The sequence below is a fragment of the Anolis sagrei genome, chromosome 4 (assembly GCF_037176765.1).
Source record: "Anolis sagrei isolate rAnoSag1 chromosome 4, rAnoSag1.mat, whole genome shotgun sequence".
In the NCBI taxonomy this organism is placed as follows: domain Eukaryota; kingdom Metazoa; phylum Chordata; class Lepidosauria; order Squamata; family Dactyloidae; genus Anolis; species Anolis sagrei.
The window spans coordinates 58,368,257-58,379,301 of NC_090024.1; the positions used below are offsets into that span (position 1 = coordinate 58,368,257).

General features: G+C 38.0%; 1 long non-coding RNA gene across 1 annotated transcript; it reads left to right on the forward strand.

Annotated features, from left to right (window-relative positions):
* Positions 1-5,601: 5,601 nt before the first annotated feature.
* LOC132772811 (uncharacterized) lies at positions 5,602-10,600 on the forward strand. The gene is made up of 3 exons (XR_009631276.2): positions 5,602-6,148; positions 8,666-8,818; positions 10,386-10,600. It is a non-coding gene; the product is annotated as an uncharacterized lncRNA (long non-coding RNA).
* The last annotated feature ends 445 nt before the right edge of the window (positions 10,601-11,045 follow it).

Consider the following 11,045-nt stretch of genomic DNA (forward strand, 5'->3'; position numbering starts at 1 on the left):
GCCATGGGCAGGAGCCCTACAACCCATAGGCCCACCAGCCAAAGGCCCACCAGTGCAGTGATGAAGTAGCACTGGGTCCACAGTGGCAGCAACGTGGTCTTTTGTTAATAACACAAGTGGCCATATACAGATTTGAGATTTTGACCCTGCAGTTTCAGAGCCTGAGATACTCCTGGCCTGCCAATTGTAATGATGTACAGGTAGGATTAAATGTCCAGTTATGAAGGGTGTCTCGTTTGAAATAGAAAAACCAACCAACCAAATTGCATTTGTTTTCTAACAGTTATTTATTGATAAACGAACAAGTAGAAATTATTCATATTGATTTTAATAAATTGGATTTGAGTCACACTTAAAGCTAATTATGTTTAATCACTTGAGCTGTCAACCTATACATGATTCTTTCCTCCTAGTGTCATATACAGCAATTGAATGGAAAATTATCTATAATTAGTAATTAATTTCAATTATTTCTTTCATTGTTAAATACTTTTTACATTCCTCTTTGCTCTCTGCAAGGGGTTATGTAATCAAACACATGAACAAAGTAAGAAGTCTGCTTTGTGCTTTTCATGGGCTGTTATGAATAAAAACATTTAGATGATAATTACAAAATGACTAAAGGTTAATAGATGAAACCATGTTTAATTAACAATGAGATCAGTGGCAGAAGAAACTACAAGAAGCTTGACATGGCAGAATTGCATATAGTGTATACACACTTTCTAGTTTTGTATGGCCTTAAAAATGTTTGTGTTTAAATGGAGCACTTTTCTTTTGCCAGACCTAAACCTTAACTTTCAGTAGCCACTTTATTTAAATCTGGAGATACAATCCATTGTAGTCACTGACTATGCCAACATGATCTGCAAAGCTCTGTGAGATGGAGCCCCTGGCATGGACTGTGTTCTATGTAGGATGGAGCTGACAGGGGCTCTATCCCATATAAACACAGTCCATGGCCATAGAGATTCAACTCACCCAGACTGTGGTGTGATGGTGATGTTCATATCAGTCTTGATGTAAACCCTAAAGGAGCTATCACAGGTGCTGAATCCTATCCATAAAATAGATGTTGAAGCCACTAGCAATCATTGTTTTGTCATCACCCAAATATGTTTCCACTTAAAGTGAAGTTACTTGGTCAGCACTTACTAAAAGACCATCTGCTCTTTCTCCTTGGCAAAATTCTATTTCCACCTTACAACTACCCTTTGGTCCCAGTACTAAATTATTCTACAAGACTGATATTCTGGGGATGTGTCTAGGCTTCTAATTTTCTATTTTATTGGACTCTTGTGTTTTGTTAGAAACGGAACAGTATTACCTCTAATACTGATAGAGATTTTCTGTCCTTTAAAACGTATAACCTAGGTACAACTAAAGTCAGTTATTTGGGAGCAGGGAGCTACCCAAATATCGCAGCCAGCATAACACCACAATTCCCAGCATCCATCACACAGAAGAGCTACTGGCAAAGGGATTCTGGGAACTGCACCAATTTTCCAAGCACTTATGTAGACAACAGGAATTACCACATGCCTCTGGATTTTTATTCTACTAGGCTTCCAACATGGCTACTCCATCTAGCACTAACCACTTCAGTTGCCCCATCTTGGTTTGAATCACAATGATAACAGAAAGCAAACAAGTTTCAAACTAGTGACTCAGAATATGACTGGTTTTTCTTAAAATAAATTGCTTCAGGAAAATAAGCAGGTAAGGTTTCTCAATTCTAAAATATATCACACTGATAGAAAGCTGACAGTATGTTTATTAAAATCTTAGACAATAAAAAGTTATTGATATTGCGAAGCATTTTCTTTATACCTAACAGCCTTAGCATATAAAGATAATGTTTTCTTGCTGGGAGAACGCAATGGGGGCAGCTTCTCTGATTAAATATATCTCAAAGTCAATCTCACCCACTTGCTTTGCTTTTGCCTCAGGCACTGGTGTGTGTTTTTTCCTCCCTCTCTGCCAAGACCAGCTGCTTCCTCGCTGGCTAGGCAGTTCCTCCGGTGCCACAGGGCTGCTTCGGAGATGACAGGGGAGCCAATCCCTCCAGGGCTTGTGTGGGGCAGCTGGGCTTCTCCTGGCTGGGTTAGTGTATGTTATCTGCCCAACAGGCCTGGCCACCAAGACAGAACATCTCTCTTGTGCACACTCTCCTTTTCCCTCATTTTCCTGCTAATAATGACCTACATCACCTTGCCTGAATGTATTTTGGTTTCTGCTGGGATGCTATTGAAGTAAGATGCATTCTAGTGTTTTGCCTAGTGTTAGACTATCCTCTTTAAAACAATAACGAAATCATTAGTTCTTCTTTCTATCCATCCTTTTTGTGCAGAACTGCAAGCTCTTGAGGTTGTGCTGAAGGCTGCAGACAGGAGTTACGTGGAAGACAGAGAGGTCCTGTGTCTGGTTGACCTCATCCTCTCATGAATAGAAATGATTTTTAGGTTCTAGGGGAAGACAAATGCATTGAGCACAACTTGTGTCAATTAATATTTATGCCAATAGACTGTTATTGTGAAACAAATTGATGTCTGAGAGAAAGCAAACTTAAGATAAAGATTTGGTAAAAAGTTATATACTTTTTGAAGAGAAACAAATGTTATGCACAGTGGGGGAAAAGCAAATAAAGAGCACAGAAATGATTTTAAGCCTACAAGTTTAAGACCAAATGTAAGACTGGTTATGTGTTGGCTCAAGTTGCCAAAAGTTAGGAAACTGGAAGCTGATGTGCCATGTCATAAACTGTGCTATCTTAGAATATACTCTCCCAAAACCCACAAAAATACAAGAATGTGTAAAAGAGAGTGAATTCAATATCCCAATCTGAAGACTACCCTTCCACAAAATCATGGCAGCTTTTTTCTGGAATTTTCTTGATGCCTTAACTTTGGCCAACTCTGTCGTGTATGTTATTTTTTTATAACAAGTGCTTGCAGTTAACATAGTGGACATATTTTGCAAACTGTGAGGACTACTCTTGCGTAAAGCACCCTGCACCTATTCATTGAAAACACACCAGGCTCAACATCCTTCAAAGGAGCAACTAATTTTGTAAATATCATATAATTCTTAAAAATACAATTTTTCTGTCAAATATTCAGTTGAAGGATAAAATGATGGAAAAAAATATCTGCAGTTTGGTGGATATAATACCCCCATTTTGGGCTTCTGTGCCTGAAAATGTCACTTGCTTCTAACAACATAAACACTGATAGCTTCTTCTTGATTTCTAAAGAAACTCAACAGGAGACATAATTTTTTTTGAAAACAGAACTGGCAGAAATAGTGTGCCCAACATGTTTTTGTTAGGAGTTTCTGATATCAGGTTTAATGCTTTAATGGCTTTAGAACTCTTGCTCAGAACTTTGTGAAACCAGCGAAGGAGGTCCATCCTCAAGTAAGATTTGAGAAAGTATATCAAAGGTTTTTACAAAAAAATCACAGAAATGTATGACATTGCGTTTTGAAATCTGAAGAGAAGGGAGGACCTTTTCAATTTCCAATACCTTTAAACTTGATGTATTTCTGGTAGTTTTTACCAAATCAGTTTGAAATTCAGCACATTTCTAGACTTTATGAGGATTTACTTGGATACCAGAATCCAGATTATTTGCTTAACAGGTATGATTAATAATTAAATTATAATCTTGAGGTGTGTGCAGTGGTAGACTACTGATTGACTGATTGATGGATGGATGGATAGAGTGATTAAAGCTTGTCGTTATAACATGGGCAATAGTGTACCCCTTTAAGTACTAATTCCTAAATAAATAAGAGTATGTTTCTGATTTGTAAATATTCTATTACATAAAGCTTCTGGTCGTTTCTGGTGAGACACCCTCCTGGGCACACAAATTAGGCGACTTGGAAGGCACTAAACAGACTGCACTCTAGCACCACGAGATGCAAAGCCAACCTTAAGAAATGGGGCCACAAAGTGGAGTCCATGACATACAAGTATGGAGAAGAGCAAACTACAGATCACCTATTATAACGAAGTCTTGAGTCCTGCCACATGCACAATGGATGATCTTATAGCAACACCAGAGGCACTCCAAGTGGCTAGCTACTTATTTAGTATAATGACAAGTTTTTTAAACTTTGTGTTTTTAAATATATTACAATTGTACCCTCGTTTGCATTTGATATGATTAATAGATACATAAAGTTGATAAAAAGAATGAAAAACATTAAGTGTTTCCAGTCGTAAAATATTCAGAAGAATATGCAGTATTTATAATAATGTATGTATTTTGTTGATGGTGAAGAAAGTAAGAAGGAAATCTTTCCTAAATTTATTGATTTTATTATTTGGACAGAATTCATTTTTAAAAAGCTCTATATAATTCTCATGGAATCAATGGGACTCAATCAGATTTGACTCTTTCGGATTAAACCAGTGCCAGTATGAGTGATGGGAGCTAGCCAATCCAAGATAATCTTCTTGCCTGACACTTTGATTGCTGTTGGCTAATTGGCTACAATGATCAATGATGACTAATAGCTGTAATTTCACATGTTAATGTAATTTAATTTAGAATGGCATTTATCTGCAAATAATCTGCTTATTTCCAAATGAATGTTTTAGGATTGGGTTTAGTTTCTAATCATATCCCCTTTGAAACAGGAACACAGACTAACAAAGAAAATTATTGGGAACAGTTGCGTAACTCTTTTGTCCTTTGAACTGATTGTTCTCTTTCATGTCATTGTATAAACAATTATACCAATCTTCCAGTTATTCATAATTTAATATTCAAGGAGGTTTACATTGGGATCTTAATCTGGATGTTGTAATTGACCCTGAAATAAATACAATTTAACTTTGCACAAGCCATGAGTGCAAATAACCGTGTGGCTGAAAAGTCTGACAATTGTAATAAAATACATGATAAATAATTAATACAAGGTCCAGCTCTGGATAAATTCAGGACTTCCACAGGGTGTCTCTTTCTTCTCTTTGTACTTTCCTGTTGATTGTTCTGGACATTTCTTAATGGAAATATACCAACAGTCTGTCCATAACACAGAAAATAGAAATCTAGCGCTGAAAAATGAGTCAATTTTGTGTGGACTTGAAGAGAAGGTAGGAGTAATCCACTACTTGGCTCTTCTTTGCAGCAGTGATTAAAAGAGACACAGGTAGTCAGTCAGGTGACATGGCCGATGTGTATACACTGGGCATCATACTGCTCTCCGAGAGTAGTTGCCATGGTAACTGAGCCAGGGATGGAGCCGCAATGAAGGAGTGCTACCCTGGAAGTGGAGGGTATTGATTAAATGTACTACTTTCCCCCTCCCTTCCAACTGTTGGGGCTGAAAGGGGAAGGCCACCCCTAGCAAGCAGTGTATGGTGGGACTGGGAGCTATTGACTAATTCCGACAGAGCTCTTCACTCTCCCTGGAAGTCCACAGTCCCTTGTTTCTCCAATTTGTTTACTTTGCTGAGCTGCTCGTGCTCTGCTCTATGCATTGTTAATGAATATGACATTGTTTGATACCAGAGCTTCATGGGTTGGAGTACTTCCCCCCGTATTCAGAATTCAAGCAGAATTCATTTACTATTGCGCTGTTTGCCTCCAGTGTTATCACTTGGTGAGTGGATAAATGCACTGCCCTGTTCACCTGTTCTCCAGGAAAGATAATGGAGGAGGCTACTTTTCCAGATTATCCACAATGACTTTCTTTTTCTGTGGTCTGTTCAGTTCAAACCACAGGGATTTGTTGGCTGGCTGGCTGGTATGAACAGTGCTTTTTGAGGAATAGTTGCTGTAATATTCATTATTCCGAGCCTGACCTCAGACGAGGATGCGGTGACCTTCCTATAATAATGGATACCCATCACTCCCAAGCCTTATGACCTTTCCTTTTTCTTTTTGGTTCTCCTGCCTTTCTCCCCTGAAAAAGAGAGAGGTGGGGGGAGAAGGCAGCACAATACAATGCAGTCCTCTGCCAGCAGATTTGTTTCAAAAGGAACTCATGCATCTTGCATCTTGAAGATGCATTATTAATGCCTGGACAAATCACATCAGGTGGAACTCAGCAAGTCCTTGGCACTGAAAAAAGGAACAAAGGCTGGTTCTACAAGAGAGTGAAGGATGAGACAAATTATAACAGCTGGATGTTCCTTGTAAGTAAGATGGCATAAAAGCAGGAATGCTCAAATTGTTTGCACATAATGTGGTATGTGTTTGTGTATGTATGTGTGTGTGTTAGTTACTCATCGCACTATTAATGAAATACTTTAATTGTAGGCTGTTAATAAACATCGATCGCCAGGCCTCTTTTCAGATTACAGGACAAAACTGGGCTGGCTTGCTGGTATCCAAATTGCTTCCAAAATGAGCTACATGGTATTAGTTAGCAATTGAGCAGGGCTACAATGATTGGATTCATCAGCAGAGAACTCATGGCTATTCCTGTTGTTACAGAATCACATTTTGTACCAAAGTATATAGGTGGAAGGCGTGAAATAGCATTAGGCCCAAGAGTTTTATGATTCCTTGAAGATCAACACATATATCATAGTAGAAGATTTCATGGGCCAGTGCCCACTCTGTCAGGTACAAGACTGCCTATGGGCTAGAGTTCAGAAAGTTAAGTCTTTCCAGCTACAATCCCCCCACTCTTGCCCAAATCATGCCACCATAATGGCTGTACTCCAGAAAAGTAACTTTTACAAACTTTCTTAAGTAGTTTGGTTGCCAGAAGTGAATTTGCTGGAAAAGGTGGAGTGCCAGAGATTATTGGAAAAGCCAGTACAGTTTGGTTAACACAACTCTGCAAACAGTCCTGGGATGCAAAACATTTATATTTATTACTTTAACAACAACAAGAAAAGCCATTTGCTTAATAAAATTCAACAATTTCAAGACTTAGAACATGGAACCAAAAGCTAAAAACCTGTAATGGGTAAGGTTGAAATTTATATATTTTAATTTTAATTTAATGTATTATTTATGCATTTTAAAAGATCGTATTTGCTGTGAAATGTTACAAATTGTTAATTCTGAGAGAAACTTACAAAAAATATATACAGTCCTTCATTTAGTAGACTGCATGACACATTTCCTTCAGAAGACTTGTGAACAAGTATTGGGCTGGGCTTCAGCACAGTGGGTTAAACCGCCAGCTGCAAAATATCTTGCTGATTGAAAGTTCGACAGTTCAAGCCTGGGTAGGGGTGAGCTCCCAACCATCAGCCCAGCTTCTGCTCACCTCACAAAAACAGCAATGTGAGTAGATAAATTGGAACCACTTTGGCAGGGAGGTAATAAAATGTGCCCATGAGGACATGCCAGCAATTTGACTGGAGAGCATCTAAGGACAACAAAGCTCCTCGGCATGGAAGATGGAGCAACAGCACCTTCCCCCATGGCCGGAGTTGAACACAGCTTCCAGATGTTGGAGATGGAAAACGATGGGAACCCTTTACCTCTGTTTATGTGCTGTCTGTCTTTGTTAATTTCATAACTGCATTGAATGTTTGCTGTATATGTGTACTGTACTCTACCCTGAGTCCCCTCAGGGAGATAGGGTGGAATATAAATAAAGTATATTATCAACACAGATGTAATATTTATACAGAATAGTATACAGTCAGTCCTCCGCATTTCCTGAGACCTCGGTGAAAGTGAAAAACCACAAATAAAGAAATTACTATTTTTTTTAAAAAAAAAAAACCCCATTTAGGTCTTTCAGCATGGCTCTATGGTCAACTTCTGTGGGTAGCTGAACACAGAATCACATTAGGGGACCTTGAGATTCCTAGGGAGTTGTCCTCTCTAGAAATCTCTCGGCCCTTCAGCATGATGGCAGGAAGTTGACTATAAAGTCACAAAGGAGGACACAGAAATTCCTAGAAAGAACAGTTTTAATCAAATCATGAATCATCAAAACTGCAAATGTGGAGGGACAACAGTGATATATTATATGATTTTTTTCTCCCTGTAGATGATATTACTGTTTTAGTTTATTGTAAGAAATTAACTGGTTAATAGGAAACTGTAAAAAAAAGTATCACACAAAATATTTTGTGGTTATTCTGATGTGCAACAATTTGTGAATGAAAGCTGAGAATGCTTATCAAAAATAAACAGAAAGGAAGAGAAGGACAATATTGATATTCTGTGACTAGAAGTGGGATGTAGATGTCTATCTTATATTTCCCCATAGGAACCTGCCTGAGCTTCCCAATCTTCAGGCCAGGGTTTTCCGTTTGTCCCACCCTCCTTCCAGGCTTGTCATGAGAGAACATAAGAAAGAGCCTTTCTCAGTGGCTGCTCTTTTATTATGGATCTCTTTCTTGAGGGAGTCTCAGCAGGTGTTGTTTCTACTCTCTTTTTGCTGGAAGGCAAAGACCTTCCTATTTAAAGAGGCTTTCAATCTATAGCTGGTGGATGGACAAGAGGTGTGTCGTTTTTAATATGTAGTGTGTATTTATTGTGCTTTAACTGTTTTAAATAAAATTCCCTTAATTGTTAGATGTTTTAAATCCTTTCTATCACTTATTGTTTTAGCTCTTTTCTTTTAACTTATATATTGCTTTGGTTCCATTTTTAGAGAAAAGTACAATAGATAATAAATAAACAAGTGCATGAATTTGTTCATCCCATTCCATTCTCTCTCCTTGACTTTCATGTCATAGAATCAAAAGAGAGTCCTGAAAAGCAGTCAATCCAGTTTCTGCTTGAAAGTTTCCAGAGAAGGAGACCTCCCTTGATCCCTCAGCAAATGCATTTGACCTGTTTTGGTATCTAACAGTTCTTTCCAAGCCAGAGTTCTGAACTGCACCAGTCTGGTAAGTAGCAGGGAAGATCACCAAGAATGGCAAATTGAAAAAAAGCAACAAAACAGAGAGGGATGTCAATCAGCTGTGGAATGGCTGTGGCTTGCACTTGCTCATGTGATATATCTGAAAATGGATGACTTTAGGGGGGAAAGCCAAGAAAGAACAATGTGTGATGGAATCTAAGAAACAATATGATTTGCTTTCTAATGCAACAGGACATAACACCGCAGATATATGATACCCCCCCCCCCAATGGGTTAACATCCTAAGTCATACAGCTAGGATGAAAAGAAATTTGGTTATCCATGACTAACAGAGAAATCCTGAACCAATTTGATAGCTTTCTGTGACAGGTAACAATGACGTGATATAACTCTTTGCCAATGTAGAGAGTCTCCAATTGGGGGGGAGGGTTATGTCTGTCATACAGATTTCTGGTATAACTATAGAGAGCAACATAGGCATAGATCTACTGTGGTCAGTACCACACCAAACACAACACTCACATTGGTTCCAAAGCATTTGAGTTCACTTCAAAGCCACAATTTGGGGGTCCTGCTTTTGGTAGCATGCAACTAGCATATCAAATTTCCCATTCTCACTGCATTGATTACATGTAAGGTGGAAAAGGTGATTTAATAAAGGGTTTGCCAGTATGAACAGCCTATTAACCACCTTCCCAATTCCTGTCCTGCCCACTATGAGCTGAACACTTTCCCATTGCTTTCAACTAGATGTAACTCTTACTTACAGTAATTGCATTTTCTGTATTTACTAGTTGTCAGAGATGTATTTGATTAGGAACAATGTATTTCTATGTTTCAAAAAGAAACAACATTCACAGTCAAACACTAGCCAATGTAAACAAACAACTACTGTGTTAATTCCAGAAAAGGTTGGCTTCGTTGTACAACTTTTTCACATATAGTGGTAAGTCTAAAAACCAGTAAGAGGATTTGCCTCCCCCTATTCAAGTCACAGATTAATGCTTTGAAACACATTGAAAAGAAACATGTTTCCAAATCACTGCAGTATAATCAATGTTCATACAATAAAACTCCTACTAGAATCTTAAAAGCAATGGCATGTTTTATAAATATATTACTTACTATCCAAGTTTCCTGAAATCCAGTAATAGATTATATAATAATGTATATCTGTATACATAAGGAACATGGGTCATTTTATATATACTTTTACTTTCAGAGAATCACTTTTCTTTTGTGTTTTCCAACCAATATGAAACTGCCTCATTATACTTTCATAATCATGATTAAAACAGTCTAAATTATCCTGCTTGATGTATTCAAAGACTTTGCTTTTTCAATGCATACTACATTTTTTGCTGAGCCACATCAAATGGAGTGCTTTACACTGAGTTCAAAACAAACAAATCTGTACTGTACATATATTGGATTTTTAAAAATACATATATAATTTATGAGCTGCTAATAAGATTACATCACAACCAATTCTATTATCATGTAATAACTTGGAAAAGCAGTTCACCTATTAAGGTACATTAATTTCCACTTTATGGGTTTCTTTTTCCAATTATCAAATTCAATTTATTCAGATGCAGTTCTGGAGTCTACAACTTCTCTGTCTCCCCTCCCACCACATCCAGGGACATCTTAGCTCTTCCACGGTGAAATGCAATGATTTCATTATTATTATGGTAATGTTATTTAATGGTATTTTAAAAATAAAATATATCTTTCAGTATAATGGACAACAAACATTTAAAGTTTATATGTACACTGAAAATGATATTAGCCTTTTATGTTGTGCGTCTTTCTTTAAGTCAGTTTAGTTGCTTTGAAGTATGCTAAGTATAGTTGTTGTAGTACAGCGTGATAGTAACGTTACTACTACCGGTAGAAGGGCGAAGAGGGCTGTGCAGGTGTGGGAGGAGGAGCAGCAGCGAAAGTGGATTAGAGACATATTCATGGCTCCAACTAATTCTGAATCCTTCGAGGGTTTCTCTGACTGTGAAATTGGGGAAGGAGAGGAAAGCAGGGGAGTTAAGCGGGCTACTCGTGAACAAGAATCTGATGAAGAGCTCCAAAGGAAGCGTATCTGTGATATACTTAGCACTCCAACAGAAGATGATTTTATGGGTTTTGAAGGGAGTGATGGGACTGGGAGTGACATTGAGGATGAGGGTGATTTGGACTGGACTCATGTACAGGAAATTAGGGATATCTGTACTCAGCCTACCTCCAGTGATGACTTT